Source organism: Montipora foliosa, chromosome 4 (assembly GCF_036669935.1).
Source record: "Montipora foliosa isolate CH-2021 chromosome 4, ASM3666993v2, whole genome shotgun sequence".
Lineage (NCBI taxonomy): Eukaryota > Metazoa > Cnidaria > Anthozoa > Scleractinia > Acroporidae > Montipora > Montipora foliosa.
The window spans coordinates 25,111,504-25,127,047 of NC_090872.1; the positions used below are offsets into that span (position 1 = coordinate 25,111,504).

Consider the following 15,544-nt stretch of genomic DNA (forward strand, 5'->3'; position numbering starts at 1 on the left):
AAATACGTGCGATAGCGTTAACCTATATTTTGGATTGACGTTTTCGTTGCCCGAGCCATCGTCTTTGCTTAAACTCCCCAATAACTTAATAGGGATTACGATGGGAATAGGGCCAATATGAAGGATTACCTCCCTTACCTTCATACTCCCTTGGTTTGACCAAGTCCTAAACCCTGTAACTTAACTTAAGTAAACTTAACTTAAGTAAACTTTAGGTGAACTCTGTATCCTTTTTACTTTTTACCTAGGCACCTTTGCTGGCCCTTGTAGATAAACCTTTTTGTTATGAAAAAAAAAAAAGCAATCCACTATTAGGACGGTTACATCAATTCACTATCGGAACGTAAACTAAGTTACAAAGTCCAGATAAGCACAAGGCACAAATTCAATGAGGTACATCACGCTAAGAGCATAGCTTCAATCTAAATTTGACTTGAGTCCACCATTAGGGCACAAGGCCCACATTAAAACTAAGTAACAATTACCATAAATATTTACAAGAAAGAGGCGCCAAACGGCGTGGCATATTATACGTTTTAACCCCTTTAAGTACTAACCAAGCATACATGAGTTGAAACTTGAATACGGATAGTACTTTCAATATTTGCTGCTAGATAAATTTGGTCAAAACGTTATGATCGTGTGTTCATAGTTCTGAATGACTGGCATGACAGCTATCATACTCTGAAATACCAACGATGAGTCCCGATTTCCACCACATTATATCGTTCCCTTGAGAAGAAATCACGAAAGGACAGTTTTTCGCTACGAGGACAACAGCGAAAGAAGCACTACTTTGTCGCGAATTTTCCATGATAAAAACTGGTTCAGAAATCAAACGTCTACGTTAATAGCACACACCAGGGCTACACCTTAGTATCTGGCTGGAAATTTTCTTGTCGCTTTTTCCTTCAGCCGCGTTTCAGCGATTTGATGAGGACCAGTGTCGTGCTTCCCAAGTTGCCTCGTTCGTGCCCAAAAAGAATTCTGGATAACTGTGTCATTCCACGAACAGGAAAGTCCTCCGATTCCTATTTCATAATATTTTTGTTTTAAATGTCGGGCCACCCAGTCCTACAGACAAATTACAGCATCGATTGAAATTTGTGGCTTTCAAATTGTATTCGTAGGTCTTTAAAGTCATCCACAGAAAGGCCAGAGAGACAACTTCACTCGTGAACTCGTGAACTCGTGAACCGCCATGTTTACAGCACAGCATTTTGGGCGTCCCAGTCTGAATGAAACCAACTTTTCAACTCTGTCTCGAGAAGACCAGACACGGTTCTTACGTAAACGTTTTGTAGGAGATGCGTGACTCTTCCAAATGAATAAACAAGTAGAGTGATGTAAAATAAATATCAAGTGTCAGTAGCTTTTGAAAAAATCACAGACGTTTCGGGTGTAGAACCCTTCTTCAGTTTGAGGAAAACCGCTGAAATACGCAATCAGAAGGAAGCACGCAGATGAATGAGGGCTCGCGCGTGCATCAAGTCACTTTTAAAGTTGAAATTGATGTAAGTCCATCAGGCTGTACAGTTCCCAGATGGAAAATCAACTTCATTTCACTTTGCTTCCGTTCGAGGTTAGTAACGTGGAATCGAAATACTGTGGCCCGCTGAGTTGAAATGTTGGGCCATAGGGAAACCAGGAGTGTTGTTTCGTATACTTCGCAAGTGTTCGCTAAAACGACTCCTGAGATTCGGTCCGGTTTCACCAATATAAAGAACGGTAGGACATCGGTTATAGGATATGCAGTATACAAGATTACTAGCTTAACTGCGAGGATCATAGCTTCATTTGATTACTGGCTTGGCAAGTAAAATGGCCGTGGATGGAAAAGGAGCATCGAGGACCTCGTAACTCAGTCTCAGGACTGACGTACGCACAGGTATGGCAACGTGGATATTGACAGGCACGCGAGCCACTCTGAGCAGTACGTGCGTGGTCAGTTAGGTGTACTAATAAGTTTCGTAAGTTGAGATCTCGTGGTAAGTAAGAACAAGAGGTACATCGGGGCATCAGGACAACTGATGGTTGTGATCCTCTGTAGATCCTTTTCAAGCGAAGCAGGAGGATAACCAAGTAGGGAGAAGAATGTAAGCATCTCATTAGATCTCCTGAAGAAGTCATCATCGTTAGAGCAGAGTCGACGAAGGCGGATAAACTGGCCGTAAGGGATAATCCGTGTGCAGTGTTCAGGATGAAAAGAAGAGAAATGAAGGTAGTTGCGTCTGTGTCTTTGTAGTGGATGGAGGTTCCAATCCTATGATCAGAAATGTGTAGGTTGATGTCCAAAAAGGGTAATTCACTTTCACTGATGGTGAATGTAAATTGGAGTGCCGCGTGGAAGTTTGAAACGAGCTCAATAAAGGCTTCGAGTTCCTCTCTTCTACGCTACCCTGATCCAACGATGTCATCAATGTATCTCTTGTGTAACTGAGGGGTGAATCCTAGGTACTGTACTCGGATCTGTTGTTCCACATAACCAACGCATAGTTTGGCCCCATTTTGCTCCCCATTGCAACAACGATTTGACAATAGTATTCGTTGTTAAAGGAGAAGGAATTCAAGGAAAGTACCAGTTCAGCGAGTCTTGTGAGCGTAGATGTTGAGGGTTCTTTGATTTCGCGTTAACGCTTGTAATCCACAGTTATTAGGAATAACTGTGTAAAGGGACTTGACGTCCATGGTGAACAGAACTAAGCGATGCCCAGGATCAGTAGTATCAAATCTGAAAGAGTCGAATATATGAAGCGCGTGGTTGGTGTCCTTAACATAAGTAGGAAGAGTCTTGACAAAAGAAACCAGGACTCCATGATCAAGGTAGGCTGAAATGTTTTCAGTAGGGCAACTCCAAGCAGAAATTATGGGTCGACAAGGGTTGAAATCGATAGGCCATTCCGGAATTGCACAGGGAACTGAGGCGAGTTTCAAACTGAAACCATTCGATAAAAATATCACTATCAAAAATATCATAATACATTTTGTTTGTCCGTCAAAATTTTTGCATAAGCATTGGAAACAATACCTGTGCAAAATTTTGGAGGGACAAACAAAGAGTAATACATAGATTTAGCCAAGCCTAAAAGCGGAGCTCCCTGGTGATATATTCTTACTGCCTGTAGGGTTTGTGAAAATAAAAGGTTTTGAATTGTCTGCGTTTTGATGTTTCCGGTTGCTGTTTTAATAATTAAATAATTTTCTTTGCTTTCTTCTATAGAAAAACTCATTGCCTAACTAGTGAATTCCACGCAATCCACGATAAATTTTACGCTAAAAACCGTTATCGCATGAATCACGAAGCGATGAGTGCGACATCGGTTTTTCCAGTGAAAGTTACTTTGCAATTCAAGAAAAGAAAACAAGCACACCCTCAGCACACACCACTATCAATAGCCAACGGTTAGGAATCATGCTAAAATGTCTAAAATTAGAAGGCATTAAAACAACTTTGTCAGTTCAAGGTCAAAAAAGAGTTTTACAGATGTACTTTATTCCACTTTGTCTCTGAAAACAAGATCATTCAAATTTTGATGTATTTCATTGAAACACGCCAGGTTGGCTTGCTACAAGAATCGGCAAACTACGGCAATGCAACCAAGAAAGGACGAACTTCAAACACGATCTGCTCCAAGACTTAAATAACGTTTGGGTGCTTTAAACAAACTTCTGAAAACACAAGCTAGTGAGATTTCCCCCTAATTTTACGAGAACTCATTGCGAATACGTGTTGATAACATAAGGGCAAAATTTTCTTGTCACTGTCGAGGCACAACGAAAACCAGTTGGTCAAACGGATTAAAAAGCACTTGTTTGCTCGCATTTTAGAGCAAAACAAACAAATCAACTTTTTCTTCATGTCCAAAAGAGTACAGATAATTGTTATTTAATTCCAGTTGACAGTAAAAATTCGATTTTCATTCCTGAAAAAAGGAAGAACCGATTAAACCACTTTTTAAAAATACGCATCCACTTTAAATAACGCATCCGTAAAAATAACAAACGGTTTAGTGCCCAAGGAAAGAATTTGTGTGCTAAGTATGAGCTGTTACTGGTATTCTGTTTTGTCGTTGTCATTCTCTTTCGCTCAGTCAGTCCTTTCGTTTCTGTTCTAGACATAGAGAGCTTTTAAAGATATGCCAAAAATTGCAATACAGAGAAAAAAGCAGCTCTAAGCAAATTAAAAATAAACACTAAGCTTTAAGTTTACATTCCGCCGATGCTTGACTTGAATAACTGCGTGTCCACCAGTGTGGACCACAGATATCATGCTATGTCAAACTAGATTGAAAACAGCGAAAAATGCAGAACTAAAAACATCTTCCAAACCGTTTTCCACCTGAACACGAAAAGCGTTGACTGTGTAAGAACTTTCGTTGATATATAGTATGGCCGTGTAGCTAGACTGCTGGCAGTCTGTTTTTCTCTCGTAATTCAGTAGGGGTTATGAGGCGAGACGTTCGGCCATACCACCCTTGTCTCGCCTTCTTCTCTACACGGCCAACGCCATACCGCCCTTTCGAGTTCACGATGACTAAGCGCTCATCCTAGTGACCCTTAGAGAAAATACTTGCTGCCAGCAGACTACTGTGTAGCCGCGTCGAGCCACAGAAAGCGCGCGAAAAATGAAGCCTCGGTTATGTTCAGGTGAGTTAACCTGGGTTGAGCCTGCAATCCAATCGAAACCAGTACCTGGTCAGCGGTCAACTTCAATAAAACAGCTGACCTCAGTGAGCTCTAAGCTTGAGCCCGCGATATGGTCACGTGATACTGGTCAGCGGATACATTGTTTTGACAGGTGTCAATTAATCAAAAGATGGATGTCCAATATCAAAGATGTATGCTGAAAACTAGCATGACACTGGTCACATTGGCATACATGGAGGGGTCGGCGTACGGACGGACGTACTTACGTACGTATGTACGGACGGTTGATGATGTCATGGCTATAAAACCAAGATTTCTTGCATCTATGGGTTACCATATTTTCTTAACAATGGTATTATGGTATTTTTGATACTGGCTAATTGACACCATCACGCGAAAGATAACATTGAGATTGGCCATCTGTCCAAGTTAGGAATGAATAGTATCCCATAATGCATAGCGATTCCCTTTATATTATCAACTGAAATCGTGGCGTAATCAGTACTACCTTTCAGCCACAACGCAGAGGTGAGCAGTGCTGGAGACTACCGTGTTGTGTTTATAATTACAAACAGACCTTGGTGTCAAAGCTTAGGCTCTTAAGCATATGTGTTATACCTTCATTGCGTGTCGGAAGAAAATGTTGGTTTCAAGTTGAATGATTTTCCGTGTGCTACATTGAAATGTAGGGAAGCTCATATGAGCTACATCGAGTGATTGAGCGAACGGCCACCATGCGTAATACCCGATGTTGTTGAGAGTCGATCTGTGGATGTGTACGTCTCCCTAGCTGGTTCGAATTAATTATTCCTTCGTTCAACATAGGTAATGAAAGGGAAGTGAGTTAAATCTGGAATCCGCGTTTGTGCGATCGCTTTCAAGTGCAATAATGATCAAACCACAAGTGCCACTTGCGGGTTTATTAATAAACTGGTGTATTTTGATAAAATCTTGGACTCCGAATAAATGAAAAAATGTGGGTACTTCTGGATACTTCTCCGCCAAAATATCGTTTCACCATCGATCTGCATAATTCTCGTATATCATCAAATTTTGTTTCAATTTTGGAAAGGAAAATGTCTCTTATCGAGGAACATCTCTTACAATTTAGTATACTGCGATACCAATACTATGGGACGTTAAAGAACCCACTCACCTTGTCTCCGGTGTTGTGGTATGACCTAATCTGGTCACCTCCTAAATAAAATTGTAAACTGCGTAACAAGCAGTCTGGCCAAAAAGTTCCCGAGAGGGCTTCACTTCACTTCACTTTAAACTGCGCGCCAGAAGCCCCAGGGAGCTGGAAGCCAATACTGAATCTATGTAGTACGCTGCAGTACGTGTAGTAGGTGTAATAGCTGTAGTACGTGTAGTACGCTGTAGTACGTGTAGTATGTGTAATAGCTGTAGTACGTGTAGTACGCTGTAGTACGTGTAGTATGTGTAATAGCTGTAGTACGTGTAGTATGTGTAATAGCTGTAGCACGTGTAATACGCTGCAGTACGTGTTGTACGCTATAGTACGTGTAGTACGTGTTCTAGGCGTAGTAGCTTTAGTACAGGACAATTTTTAAACAAAATTTTAAAAATTGAAAAAAAAAAATTAAACAAAATTTTAAATAAATACTAGTAAGCAGCATACAGCAACAGATCTTATCAAATTGCTTTTATTTCTCCGACCGGTTTCGTCTAATTACGCAGACTTCATCAGGGAGTTTGAACAAGATGGTTAAAAGGAACTTATTTTATACCTTATTTAAAAATTACAAATCACGTTCCAGCAAGGGTGTGAACAGCGAAAAACACCTACACAACAGTACGTGCAGGATATGACTGAAATCCTACATGACGCTGAGCTCTATTTGTGTCAAAGTGGCCTGGACCTAGACTCTTTTCTCTCCCCAGTACCTCGCACACTTTCATTTGCATCAGAAAACTGTTCCTCTGTTCCCTGATGAAGTAAGGCCGAGCACGTGCCTAACAAAATATCCGAAACAGAGAAATGTATTTATGAAATACATATCCTCTCTACCGTACAACCAGCCTTTCGTCATCATTTTGTTTTTAGTCAACAAATTATTTGCTGATTAGATCTCCCAAGATTCAGCACTTCGACTTTGTTCAGCTGGCCCTTAATCTTCGCACAAAAAGAATTGTCTACTCTTTTGTGTAACTGAGGAAGTTATGCTGATTTCTGACAGCGACGTAAGCAAAGGCATTTCCTTTTGTACTTTTTCTAGCAATTCTCCTTACTCTGTAAAGAGAAAATCGCTCCCTAGTCCTATTGAAAACCAGCTCTTAAAAGAAGCACTTCCTTCTGTTCGTTTTGCAAAAACGTGTATCGACTGGTAGCATCATAAGAGAAAGGCATGATGGGGAGTAAAGCATTCCCAGCAGTACCCGCGCAAAAAAAAAAAAGGAATGAAAATGTAAGTAAAATTTCTTGTTATAACCTCATAGCTCCTCAGCAGACACTGCTATAGCTATAAGAGCGAAAGGTGGGAACAGGACGTCACCTCCAGATAGCACCTCCCCCCAATCCGTGCTAAAAAATTGTTGCCTAAAATGTCATCCTATACGAGATAGTTTAGTGGCCGCCCTTCGCTACACACGATCTATTCTCTACTCCCAGTGTCTAAACCATTTTAATAACCCTAAGTGAAAAGTGGGAAATTCTGAATCAAGCTAGTAATTCGGAAAAACCAATTCATTAAAATAAACAAAGTTTCTGCGTTTTTGCAACCAAAACGGAATCTTAACACTTGACTGTTTGCTCACTGAAGAAAAGAAAACTTCATTTTATTCGTAGACTTCTTAAATAAATTCAATATTAGATGTAACTTTTTGCAATAGTACAGCCTAGTTTCGGCTACACCTAGGCAGTGGAAAGCGAGTTTGGAAAAAAAGATCAGTGTCGTACCACGGAAAACTTTCAAACTAAGATCCTTACGTATTTGAAGCACAGCTTCACAAAAAAAAATTTCTCTAGTTTTTCACTGTAAGTCGCAACAAACGTCCCTCCAATTAATAATGAATTCTAAAAAATACTGAAAATATGTCCCTGCTGGCTTATTACACACATGAAACCAAAACATATTTCCTATTTGAATGGATATTCTTTAATCTTATCATGACATACTAAAACTTCCCGCCACGCATGAACCTCCCAACAAAGATAAGTAAACATATAGCTGCATTGAGTTTAAAAGGACCAATTTAGGATTCTATTTCACTTTATAACTTTCGGACGCAATAATGACCCTAGTTCTAATTCTGAATTTTTGAGCCAGGCAGGTCACCTTCCAACCAAGATTTCCAAACGACTTTTTAATTTAAGCCAGAGATTAAAAAAAAAAAATTCGACGGAAACGGTGATCTAATGCATGACTACGTTTTGCAGGTTTATCATCATCCATTAGTAAACTGGTAAATAATGATCATTTGCAATCACTTTTGTGATGCAAATTTTATTGACTTTGCATATGAATTGGAACACGTGAGCGATTCTGCCCTATGATTCGATCTGATAACAGGCCGAGGTGAAAGAAGGCCGGATTCTCAGATCCGGATGGCGTACACTATAAGATATTGTTAATGCTTTGTGGGTATAATATGTACTAACAGGATGGATATTTTTATTGAAAAGGAAGTCGTTTCCTTGGTTTAGGGCCAACACTAGATTTGCAAAGGTGGGAAAGGAATATATTACCCTCTGAAGATTTTGAAGAACACTGGTACTCGAGGCAACCGGCAATATTGTGGCATTTGTCTCATGCTCCAAGTCGTAAGATGTACCATTAAATTTGTTTGTTTTTTACTTTTCTTTTACATCCAATTCAATGTTCAAAAACTACTCAAGTTATCATCCTGTGTGTCTTTATTCTCTTTTTATTACCCATTTTCGGCATTTTACTCATAACCGAGTTTTACTGGAGAAGCTCTCGTTTTTTTTTTCCCCATAGGAAACACATAATTGTTGCAAGAATTCTCGATTTCACATCATGAACAGCTCATCCAACATCAGTGATCCCAAGCACGTGGCCTGCATCTATTTTTCAGCATTTGTCACCACAACTATGGCCATCATAAGCATTGTTGCGTTTATCGGCAATACTCTGGTGATAACAGCAGTGTACAAGACTCCGAGACTCAGAACAAGCACTAACTATTATTACGTCAATATGGCGGTCTCCGATTTGATATGCAGTATAACCACCTGGCCCTTGTACCTCACAGATGAGATAATAACAAGTACAGGAAGTGTCATACAAGGTCCTCTGGCAACCATCGGGTGTCAAATTGGAGTTTATAGCCGAATGGTCTCACACTCGGTTTCCATTCTAAGCTTAGTGGCAATTTCTATCAGTAGATTCATAGCTATTGTATTACCTTTAAAAGCAAATCTGCTGACTTCAAAATTAAGGGTTGCTTTGGTGGCTGCAATATGGGTGTTGTCATTAGCATATTATGTTCCTGATATTCTCTTTTCAAGAGTTGAAAAAGTAGGTCAGGTAACCTCTTGTATATTCACCTGGGTAGGATTGGGTGTGTTAATCTACGACTTGATAAGTATCGTCATTTTTCATGTTGCACCAGTTGTAACGATAATCGCGATTTATTTTCGTGTCATGCGTGTTTTACACAGCAGAATGAAACCGCAATACGTGAGAAAAGCTAGCGATTTCGAAAACAAGAGAAACAAACAAAACAAAAACATTATGAAAACTTTTATTTCGATTGTTCTTGTTCTTGTAATTTGCTTTTTATTTTTTAGTTTGTATTTCGCTTTACAGGCACCACTCCAGAATTTCTTCTTAGAGATAAATGTAAAGTAACTTTAGCTTTTTGCTACTTCGTGTTTCCCTTTTTAAGCACAATGACAAATCCTTTAATTTTGTTTGCATTCAGCTCTAACTTCCGCCATGCCATGTTGAGGGTGTGGCCCTTCTCTGTTGCTTTCAGAATCAAAAGGTTTTCTGTTAAAGTTCGCTCTTATGAATTATCACAACAAGCAGAAACATGTACTAACTATTTGTATAAATAATTCTTAACCCCTTGACTACGGTAGCTCCTCTGTTAGTTTAATAAAAACTAAGGATAGTCTATAGCTCTGAATTTTTTTTCCTTGCTCTTGTTCATGTGGTAAGCACACTAGTACAGAACGCATGCGCATTCGTAAAATACGTATTGAGAAAAAAAAATTGCAAAAACTCTGTTTGGGGTCCCCCGTGCTACTTTCGATCCAAACAGGGAGAGATTAATCGGTCCCTGAGCCATACGTGATTAACCCCTTGACTACGGTAGCTCCTCTGTTAGTGTAATTAAAACTAAGGATAGTCTATAGTTCTGAATTTTTTTTCCTTGCTCTTGTTCATGTGGTAAGCACACTAGTACAGAACGCATGCGCATTCATAAAAGACGTATACGTATTGAGAAAATAAAAATTGCAAAACTCTGTTTGGGGTCCCCCGTGCTACTTTCGATTCAAACAGGGAGAGATTAATCGGTCCCTGAGCCATACGTGATTAACCCCTTGACTACGGTAGCTCCTCCGTTAGTGTAATAAAAACTAAGGATAGTCTACAGTTCTGAATTTTTTTCCTTGCTCTTTGTTCATGTGGTAAGCACACTAGTACAGAACGCATGCGCATTCGTAAAAGACGTATTGAGAAAATAAAAATTGCAAAACTCTGTTTGGGGTCCCCCGTGCTACTTTCGATCCAAAGAGGGAGAGATTAATCGGTCCCTGAGCCATACGTTTTTTTTTCTCTCTAAAAAGGCTCACATGAGCTTTTTATTTACATTTAAAAAGGGTGATACAGTGTATCAGTCAGTTATATATCTACTTTACATTTTGTACTAAACTAAACTTTTAGAACGTGAAAACTCTGTTCTTATTTAACACCTTTGAAAAGGCTTCACGAATACACCAAAGATCTTGAAAATTATTCTGGGAACGAAGAAGTAAATGTAACCTAAATTGAAAACGCAAATGCGACTTAATTGATGCAGTAAAATAGCGTCTGGAGGCATAGTTTGGTTGTCTTTTCTGTGATAAACAGCTGATCGGAATATAGCATAACGCGCCACTGTAAGTGTCCAGTTTACTAAATCGATTGACCTCTTGTTGAAGGGATCACTCGGCTTGTGAATTTTTCCTAATAGCTTAACAGCAGCTGTGAGCGGTAGATTGTTTTGTGTGAGTTTGTCTATGAAGGTTTGCACGTAGGACCAAAAATTCGTGACTGTAACGCATTCCACGAGTGCATGATCAAGTGTGTCCAAAAGGCCACATCTGTGACGAAAAGGTGAATCATAAACCGCCATTCTATGCAAGAACAATGCAGTCGGTAAAACGCGATGGGCAATACGCCAGTTGTCTCCTTGTTTGTTAGAAACTAAGGGAGAATACAAAACTCCCCACTGCTTCGAATTAAAAGCTGGCTCCGGTTGAAGGGTTCGCTTCCAAGAGGCTACAGCTGGTATAACTGGCTTGCGCATACTACTTATCTGACCGTAAAAATGACGCGTTTTACAGGACAGGATATCCAGCGAGTCTTGATTCGGACTAGAAGCTTGAATATTAAAACGGGGTTGAAGCGAGGGAGGACGTGCTGATTCGGAACACACTTGCTGAATCCACTGACGGGGAAAAGCCTCAACGAGCAGTCTATATTCACGTCTGGTTCGGGTTAAAGTGCGACCACGTTGTTCCGTCAAAATTTCATTCATTGCTAGGATAGGTAAGAAGACCGGGACTGCTTTATAACAGATGTCCTTCACCCTCGTCAGACCTGCAGCAATCCAATCAGCGTAGAACAGAGATACTTCATCAGCAGTGATCTGCTTGTTAAGAAATAGTGGTTCCTCTAATATATCTCTTCTAGAGACTGGGACGTGGGTGCGAACACGGCACGGACTATGTTTGAACCAAGCGGATAGCAACTCTTTGTGAAAAGCAGGGACATCGCGATTGATACGTTGAACGGAGTACTCCAGCGCAAGGGTTAACTTGCCGAGCTTCATATTGGAAACACGAAAGAAATACGCAGTGAACCTTTTCCAGTGAGCTTCCTCTCTAGACAACAGCCTCTTCAAAGTATTCAAACGGAATGCTTGTATTCTGGATTCCAAACGGGGGATGTTAAAGCCTCTCTCCTTAACAGGCAATGCAAGAATGTCTTTGCACACAAGAGGATGTTTATTATTCCAAAAGAAACCATAGATAATTTCTTCCACTTGTGTAACCACCCAAGAGGGCACCATAGAGTAGACGTCATCAGAGCATTTATTAACAAAGCTCTGCCCTTGTAGTTTAAATCCCTGTGCTGCCACGATGTAACTATGTTTTTAATCTTCTCAACCTTATGATTCCAGTTAAGCTGTGTACAATCCACATTCCCGAAATTACTGCCCAAGGATTTTCTCAGGAATGTACTAGTTAAACCATTCGAAGCCGTAGGGATGGTCAGTTCTATGGGCAAAAGCCCCACTCCACAGGCCCTTGCATTTACTCTTGTTAATTTTTGCACCAGAAGCTTTCTCATAAAGATCAAAAGTGCGAAAAGTTTCACGAATGGAAATGTCATCGACGAGTAAAATGGTAGTGTCATCTGCAAACTGCGATAATTTCACTTCCTGTTGTAAATCCGGGGTGAGAATGCCGTGAATCCTTGCGTCAGTTACTTCGAATATTAATCGCCATGGTTTCAGCAGCGATAACATAAAGAGGCATAGATAGCGGGCATCCTTGTCTCAAACCCCTTTCAAATGGAATGAAAGACGTGAACCAACCATTCACTTTTACCGTGCTAGAAACAGAGTTGTACAGAACCTTTATCCAATGAATAAAATTAGGTCCAAAGCCAAACCGATCCAGAGTCTTGAATAAAAAAGCATGAGATACCCTATCAAAAGCTTTTAACTGATACACACTTATAAAAGCCAGAGGTGTATTAGTCTCATTAGCGTATGCGAGCACATCATGGAGAAGCCGCGTGTTGTCATTTATTGTCTTTCCCTTAATAGAAGCCGTCTGATCGGAATGGATAATGGTGGGGAGAACCTGTTGCAATCTATTCGCAAGTGCTTTTGTTAGAACCTTGTAATCAGTGGTCAATAACGAGATGGGTCGCCAGTTCTTCAGCAACGTCCCATCACCTTTTTTAAATAACAACGTAATGACACCTCGCCTCTGCGACACTGATGACTGCCCACTGCGAAATGCATAATTATAAACCTGGGTCAGTTTCCCTACTAAAATTGGCCCAAAGTGTTTATAGAAATTATTTGTCAGACCGTCCATCCCTGGTGACTTATCATTTTCCATTGACAAAACCGCTTTGCGTAACTCTTCCTCAGTTAGGTCTCTGTCATAATGTTCTCTGTCGCACTCTGACAGCTTCGGGAATGGTACACTTAAAAAGGCATTCTGAGCGGCCTCGTCACACGGTTGAGCTGAAAACAGTTCCTTATAAAATGCATGGGTCTCGGAGAGAAGACCTTTCATGTCCTTAACAGTATCCATATTCTCCTTGGTCAAAAGACTAATAGTTTGCTCTGCCTTCCGTTTCTTCTCTAATGAAAAGAAATAACGCGTGCTCCTTTCGCCTTCTTCTGAAAACTGCGCTTTCGCTCGAATCTTATTTGCCTCCAAATTCCTCAAGTCTAGCTGTTTAAGTTTTTCTTTCGCCAAAAGATATTGCTCTATATCACGATTGGAACCATTTTTTGTTTTTCGCTGCAGTTTCTCTAGTTCGGTTTCAAGTTGATGGCGCTCTTGCCACTGCGCTTTTCTCCAAATTTTCGCCCGTCTGATGGCAATTATTTTAAAATGCTGCTTCACCCTATCCCACCACTTTAGGGGGTTTGGGAAATCTTTAAAAGGAGTCTTCCAATCCGTCCAAAATCCCTCGATTTCAGCTTCGAAAACCTCGTCTTTCAAAAGCTCGTTATTAAAAGGCCAATAACCAGGGCCACGCGCCAAGTGTTCGAAATCAAAAGTTAAACAAATGCAGTCATGATCGGAATGAGAATAAGGCAGGATATCAACTGAAGTTACGAAGCGGTCAAAATTTCTGCTCGTCAAGAAAAAATCAATGCGTGTTCGTATTATTAAACTAGTATCAGCGGGGTCTTTTTCAGCCCAAGTAAAATTATGTTCATGTCTATGACGCAACCTCTAAATATCAATAAGATCATAACGAGTAGAAACGTCATTCAATGCAAGCACAGCGGAATGTCTCGCATTGGGGGTTTCTCCCGAATTTATCCATTTTCGTATCTATAATACAATTAAAGTCTCCAGTCACGATATTAACATAATCATCAGAAAGAAAGCGATCAAAACCACTGAAAAAATGCCGCCGTTAAAAGTCAGTTCTAGGTTCGTAGATACAAATTATGTTAATTGTAGATTCTTCAAGATCCAAAAGAACGTTGACGACCCGACCTTCATTATCACATTTCAGTCGTCTCAAAGTGTGATCCAAGCGTGAATGGACCAAGATAGCAACACCTCTACTATGGGCCGTCCCATGGGCAAAATATATGTCACCGCCCCATTCTCGTTTCATTTCCATCTCCAAATCAACAGACCAGTGTGTTTCTTGAACGCAAATAATATCAAATCTTCTTCTATTGAACCACTGAAATGCCATCTTGCGCCTTTCAGGAAGACGCAAACCTTGCCCATTAACACTGGCCAAACAAACCAGAAAGTGGAAAAGGAACGTAAATTAGCCATTAGTGATCCCGTAATATATAGAAAAATATATCACGACGTACCTGCGCCAGAGGGCGGATCTTTACTAGTGGGTTTCTCTGATTGAAAGTTCTCCGTTTTCTTATCGTGATTTCGAGCATTTTCTATGTTTGGAACTGGGCGTAGCCTTTGCCGACGACTAACTACTTTCCACTCAGAGTCAGAATCCGTCGAGGAATGAGGTCGTTTCTTACCTTGTGCCGTATTATCGTAAACCATTGAATCATCATCCATTTCAGTAATAACAGGCTCGGTCGGGGATTTTCCTTCTGGTTCTGGTTCCTGAACTGTCGCTGAATTCTCGACTGCAACTCCGGCGTCGTCAGCGACAGGGTTTAAATCATCGCCATGCTGCTCATGTATTAGTTGCGGTTGTTTCATTTCACACCTGACGCACTTACTATTGTGCATTCTGTTTTTCATGTATGTCAGGATTGGCCAGTTATTAGTATTTATACCCTCCGCTGTCTCTTGAGTACCATTCACGCTTGCGGTTCCATACAGTTTATTCATCTTTCTGCTTTAAGCCTCCCCCCCCCACCAAATCCCGTTTACTACAGGTTTCGTGAAAAATAATAAGTCGGCTCGAATTTATGCTGATTTTGTGGATCAAGCTGTTCTTGAGCTTCTTAATTCAGACCGGGTGCGTATGGTTAATGAGCAGCCTTTTGTTTTAAATCCTTTGTCAGTTTCTGTACAACCATGCGGTAAGAAGAGGTTAATTCTCGATTTGCGCCATGTCAATAAGTCATTAATTAAGCAAAGTTTTAAGTATGAGGACTGGAAAATTGCTATGTCTTATTTTGTGAAGGACGGGTACATGTTTTCCTTCGATTTAAAAAGTGGTTACCATCATGTAGACATTGCACAAGAGCACCAAACTTTTCTGGGGTTTTCATGGCGTGCGCCCGATTCCATTAAGGAAATATTTTATGTTTTTACTGTGCTCCCGTTCTGTCTTTCCTCTGCCCCTTGGGTTTTTACTAAAGTTTTGAAGCCTTTAGAAAAGTATTGGAGAGTACAGGGTCTTTGTATAGCCACCATCTTGGATGATGGTTAGGCGATTGTTCAGTATAGAGAAAGTTGTCGCATTAAGGCCCGGGCTGTAAGGGCGGATTTGTGCAACGCAGGTTT

The 15,544-nt window shown here is 40.5% G+C and overlaps 2 pseudogenes; one reads left to right on the forward strand and one right to left on the reverse strand.

Moving 5' to 3' along the window:
- Positions 1–1,945: 1,945 nt before the first annotated feature.
- LOC138001144 (uncharacterized) lies at positions 1,946–2,976 on the reverse strand (annotated as a pseudogene).
- A 5,516-nt stretch (positions 2,977–8,492) lies between these two features.
- LOC138001145 (substance-K receptor-like) lies at positions 8,493–9,691 on the forward strand (annotated as a pseudogene).
- The last annotated feature ends 5,853 nt before the right edge of the window (positions 9,692–15,544 follow it).